This window comes from Montipora capricornis, chromosome 10 (genome assembly GCF_036669925.1).
Source record: "Montipora capricornis isolate CH-2021 chromosome 10, ASM3666992v2, whole genome shotgun sequence".
NCBI lineage: Eukaryota > Metazoa > Cnidaria > Anthozoa > Scleractinia > Acroporidae > Montipora > Montipora capricornis.
In genome coordinates this window covers 3,361,670-3,367,716 of record NC_090892.1, presented here as the reverse complement: position 1 = coordinate 3,367,716, position 6,047 = coordinate 3,361,670, and the positions used below count along the sequence as shown (strand labels likewise).

The following is a 6,047-nucleotide window of genomic DNA, read 5'->3' as shown; positions in this document are numbered from 1 at the left end:
AAGAGGACGATTACATAAGGAAATGTATTTTTAGTGTGGTTGAGGTCTCAGTCAGAGCCGGTATGCGATAAATCGGCGCCACTGCGCGCCTAAGAGGGACAGAAGAGCTCAAAATGAAGGGAGGGGAGAGTGAGATTCTCTGGGCATCCTGTGCACCTCGTTTCTCATTCAAGTATCTTCCAGTCACCATCGCATTGGATATCTCCTCTGGAAAGAACATGTATTTTTCCATGTCAGTTAGGATCTTAATTTGAAAAGCTAAATTAACCGTTGACATACAAAAAAAAAGGTTGAAGTGGAAGGAGGACTTCATCATGCTTAATTAAAGTCAAAAGAATAGAGCAAGAAAAGTAATTCTCACCTCTTAAAAATTTATCCGTTTAACGACTTAATCCATATGCTTAAAGATCTACGGCCATCACGGTATCAAAAAATATGCAATTTTCAAAAGAGGTATCACCTACTGAGACTGCAGTGGAACCCAAGTAATACGACCACGTACCTCCAAGTTCAGGACATAGAAATTAGGAGTCGTGTTTACAGGGTAGTCTTATTATTAACGACTAGGTAGGGTCAAATTATTAGTTACTACACATTCCAAATAACCGATCTGTCAGAAAGAAGATTGAGGAGAGAGACTTGAAGAGGCCTTGAACCAAAATTGAAAACAGCGGAAACCGAGAAGGCAATATAACTTTAATACAAAAATGTATGTTGTCGTATCAGTTGAACATGGTAATCACTGACACCTTCCCCTAAAAATCAGCTAGTCACTGAACAGCGTGATTGTTTTTCAGAGTCCTTCCTTTTACTTAGCATTTTCACGAAACATTTGACCGGTTGTATTAACTGGGTAAGACACCAAAACGTGGTTGCTGGTCGTGATAACGGGGTGGTCGGATTGACGGGGTTTTTAGATGGGAATGTTAGGGCCACCCAAAAATATTGGTCGTAAAAACGGGGTGGTCTTATGCCCTGGGGGAGGGGGGCCTCCCATATAAAAAGGGGAGGGATGCTCGTCGTCTCTGTAAGGATTGTAAATTTCAGATTTTGGTCTCAATTAGGGTGTTCTGGGCAAAATGCCATCATATGTAACCGTGAAGGTGTCTTTTACTGTATATTTACACTTTAATAGTTCTTCACGTAGGTGAAAGTATTAGATAATAATGTCTTTGCCATCATTAAAAGTCGCTGTATTTGTTATTTCTCTGTGTTTTGATATGGTCTCTTTTAGGGGTCAAAAAAAGCCTGGGCCACTCCCAGATTGTTCTCCTTTAGGGTTTAATTTAAAATTTCCGACGAGCATCCCTCCTCCTTTTATATGTGAGCCCCCCTAACTTATGGCAGGTTTCCACTGTATTTACGGTCTTCCGTTGATACGTTCTTGATTTCTTTCCTGAATTGCTCACGCCTAGGACCATGTTAAAATGGCCGAAAACGTTGTGAGATATTAATGACCCATGCCTTTTCTTGCACAAATTTGTTTCCTCGTCTTTCTTTTATAATTCTAGGAGTACGCATGAAATGATCTTTGAATTGACCGGAACACCAACGTTTTCGTGACGTTTCATGACTCACAGTGGACGTTTTAAGGGGAAGTGCTAATCTAGTGCACGTATAACTTTTAATACCGGAAATAATATTAATTAAATGCATTAAGAGTGGATTGAAACATTGTTTGCGCGATTTTGTTTTCCAAGGAATTGTTTACGAGATGGTAAGTGGTTTGAGTTTGGCCACTTTTCATGGTAATTCTACACATCAATGAAGAAGAAGAACCAAGGGCCGTTCAAACGAATCTACTCTTGAGCCAACCGCAACAAACTCAAGAGTCCCAAATGACGGAATCCAACGCGGAAAGGGTGCAGCAGCAGAATGCGTGCGAAAAAACACTAGCAGCACTGCTGTGATCCGGCCTCTTAAACAAATAACAACAGTCACACTCATGTAGTAGGACAGCGCGAAGATTTTGAAACTTCCGAGTAGTTTGAAGGATTGATAAGTGGTTAAATTATATCGACCACTGCTAAATTCTAAGAGTTCCTTTGTTTAAGCAGTTTAAGTGAAACTATTTTTGATGTTTCATCTGGTTATAGATTTGGAGGATTGTCAAAGCACGAGATTACATATCTGTCATTGAAAGCAATGAATGCAAACGAAAGCACTAAAACCTGAAAAAAGGGAAAAGTATTATTGCCAAGAAATGACTTGGACATTAATTCAGTATAGCAATAAACAGTTTTATTAACTAAGAAGTTCATATTTTAAGGAAATTAAAGACTTAAATTCAAATCCTCCTTGAATTAAATGTTAGCCTAGAAACTAAATAGCGGAAGCTGTACTTCTCATGGATTTTCATTGAGGAAATCACGCCCATTTGGAGCAAGATATTTAAATCTCTTCGTTGATGGATTCTTACTGACTGCGATCAGACGTTGGAGCCCAGACGTTTCTCTTGATCAGCAACTCAGAGCAGGGTAGGTATATCATAATGTTTATCTCTCCCGTAGTTCCCAACTATTCTTTGTCCAGTTCTTGGATGTATTGTTCTCCAAAGTCACGGAATTCTAAAGATCGGTTATAGTTTAAACTATCCAGGAGCCGCTTTCTGGCTTTTCTATACCAGAAATCAACATGGTTATGCCATTTGCAAAGAGTCACACCTCTGTACCGTGCACATGAACCTAGTACCTTTTCCGCACAAATACTCATAGTTTCTACCATTTAGTTGGGTAAGTGCTAAATCGTCAGAAACACCGTGGCGTTTGACATGTCGACATAAGTGAAGAAAGAGAGCTGGGATAGGATGTGAAACTCAAAGGGTTCGTTGCGGTCTAATTTTTGCTTTACTCTTGGCTTTTATCAGTTGCGGCGCTTCAAGGTTTGAGGGTATCCTTTTCCATCACGTAAACGCATGAGAGTGCGAGTGTTAGTAATGAAAAGCGGGTTGTTGACTGAAAACGTACTCGAACATGTGTGGCTTTAACTAGTAGACTAGTTTATTTTCGTTGAGAGTCTTCCGTGGCTGGTGAGGGAAGTTTTCAGACGTAAACTCTTTGACTTAAATGATTCTCGACAGGTTTGCTTTGCTTAATCTGGGTGTTAAAACAGTCACACATGTCGTCCAGTGTTAAATTTTTCACTTACAAGACGAATTAAAAGCTCAACGTCTCATTTGTCCCATCCCATCAAAGTACCAAAATTATCAACTTACTATTCTGGGATCGAATGATATCTTTGCTCATGTTTTTAATGAAGATTAGATGTTCTGTTATCGTTTATCAATATGAGGAAATGATTTGTCACTCATAGCAATATTAATAACTCGAGCCTCGCTCTGCTGGATATCGATTAAACCCTGTACAAAGATATCAGCTAAACTTAGACAGCTAGGTGGTTCAGTGTTACCTTGGAATTAACTAGAATAGACGAAATCAAACGCGAGTTCTGACTTAATTAATGGGTGAATGTCGCCGATCTGTAATGAAGTTGTTGTTCCCTTGCTCGATTTCCAGTGTTTTTAAACCCATTTTTTGCGCCCTGTGAAATTTATTTACGTGTGAAACAAATTTCAGGGAAGTTAAAGTGAAACTGAGTAACACTGAATGAAATCTAATCTTGAAGTTTTCTTCAGAGATGCACAGCATCAGCATTGATTTGAAAATCATTAAAAACCGTATGTATAATTAAAAGTAGTTGTACCAAGTATAGAAAAAATGAACAGGTCACTACGTTAGTACTTCACTATCCTACTCTAATACCCGGCATGAAATAAACATTCCGTGAATGCCGTGTTTAAAAATAATGGCTTAGATAGCCTCAATCGTTTGAATTGCTTGAGGGACTCCGCTTTCCTTAGTTCTAAAGGCAAACTGTTCCACAAAACGGCACCACTATAGCTTCATTAAGTTGTTTTTGTCGTAGTTTGTGCGTGGTTGCAGAAGATTTACCTTATTCACAGAGTGTCCCCAACAATAATAATCAGATTCGCGATGGAGAAATTTCGAGCAATGAAATTCAGGTGCTAGTCCTTGTAGGAATTTAATACCATTGTCGCCCTTTCAATTTGCCTTTGAGAGGCTAGGGTTCTCAACCTAGGAGTGCAAATAAATTATTGACATCAGAGTCGTTGTTAGAAAGTAGGTCAAGACACAGGCTGTTCTGGTTTGTAGTTTTGACAGCCAATAGGTCCTGAAAGTTACTCCACAGTTTCCCCAAACAATATTGCACTGAGTAGTTGAACAATGGATGTTGTTGTAATGATTAGGGCCTGATAAATAGAATGTAAGATCCCATGGGGGACAACATGCCTGATTCGTTTTAAGGCCCCAATACCAGAAGCAATTTTCTTGGTTAACTTATCAATATGGTTTCTCCAAGTAAGCTAATCATCAATAGATCGTTTTCACGCGACGTCATCATTTTCTAAAATCCAAAACTAAAGAGCCACGAAAGTTTTTATCCTCATCAGGCATAAGAGGCGGTAAATTTGTATCCATTTGCAATTTTAAAGCTCAATAGCGTGCTTCGTTTGGAAACCAGAGCATTTTGAATTTCTGAGTTATAGCGGTGCGTGACACGAGGCGACGATCGAGTTTATTGAGAAATATATATTTATCTCATGGTTTTGAGCCTTTTATAAAAATTAAAGCATTAGGAAAAGTGCTTAGGTAAATAGCTGTCTGTTCAGTACAGATGATCACTGGCCTAGATAGCCAAAGTAAGTAACAGATGTTGACACTATTTTCCGGCCGCCATATTGGTGCACCACAGATGTGCACCAACATGTCGTTTTCATACTGGGCTCTGTAAATTTCTGCGAAACATTTCGACGAATATCTGAAGTTTGAGGAAACGCACAGGCCTAAAACTTGGAGAAGTGTCTTCTTCATTTATCTTCTACAACATCACGAATTCTTGACTTTTTCCACTGGATGGTTTTCGATTTATTTTTTTGTTGCGTGACAGTGAAAACGATCTATAAGCACTCCTAGAGATCATGACTTGCTCAAAAAGAGCGCCATTGATTGAAGGACTAGGAGGAACCGTTAAAGTATTCGCCCTTGTCACACGGCGGCCATATTGTCCCTTTGTTTTACCACGCCAAGCCTCACCCCCATGATTTCCACTGCGAGGCTTGGCGTGGTAAAACAAAGCTTTTTTGGTCTCCCGGGACAATATAGCCGCCGTGTGAGAAGGGCGAATACAGTCTCAATCTTGACCCAATATGCATAAATTCCGTTTTTGCCGTATTTAGCGTGAGTTTATTTGCTATCGGCCATTTGCAACATTTACTAAATCATCTTTTAGATAAGGCTGTAACTTAGACGATCTGTCCTTAGCTTTTCTTTTCTTTTTGGATTCGTGCGCCGTAATTGTTTTAGCAATTTCTTAAATCCGTGCTTAATGATTCCCTGGGATTTCAAGAGACAAAACACTGTAGAAAATATATCAACCATTGTTTGCTTTGTTGGGTTTATTTAATAGTCTTGTCGTGTGCAGGCTTATCCTCAATGCACCTATTCTCATTTGTTAGTTAATTACGTGACATGATTGATAAGCTTAAAAGAATCATCTCAAATCAATCTGGTGTCAAAACAACTTTTCTGGTTTTGACGCGATTAAACGCCTACTACATCAAAAACTATGACGATTTGTCATTTACAGATACCTGAATAATGCGACATTGCTACGTTGTCCTTCTACTTAGAGCAACGTGTTAGTTGCTTCATTAATCCGTAACATTTTTAGTGCCCCTGAATAAAACACATTGTACTGAGCTCCTCCTCTAGCCAGATGTTCCATCAAGCTATGTTAGAATTCGAAAACTATTGGTTATCATACAAACCCTCTACTAACTATGTACAAACAGAAAAGCCGAAGCCCCCATGCAGAATGCCTGAAATTTTAAACTCATTTCGAGCCGTCTTTGAAGTTGCGAGGGAATTTTGACCTTGTGTATGTTGCAAAAATAATTATTGAGGTTGTTTTTTGGAAAACATAAAGCAAATCTTTAGGTGTGATAAACCTCATAGATTAGTCTCGGC

At 39.1% G+C, this 6,047-nt stretch overlaps 1 protein-coding gene across 1 annotated transcript in view; it reads left to right on the top strand.

Annotated features, from left to right (window-relative positions):
- Positions 1-2,359: 2,359 nt before the first annotated feature.
- The window catches only part of LOC138019442 (secreted frizzled-related protein 1-like), a 15,947-nt gene continuing 12,259 nt past the window's right edge, over positions 2,360-6,047 (top strand). The window contains exon 1 of the mRNA XM_068866232.1: positions 2,360-2,477. The gene's annotated coding sequence lies outside the window, so the exon portion shown is untranslated. The remainder of the gene's footprint in view (positions 2,478-6,047) is intronic.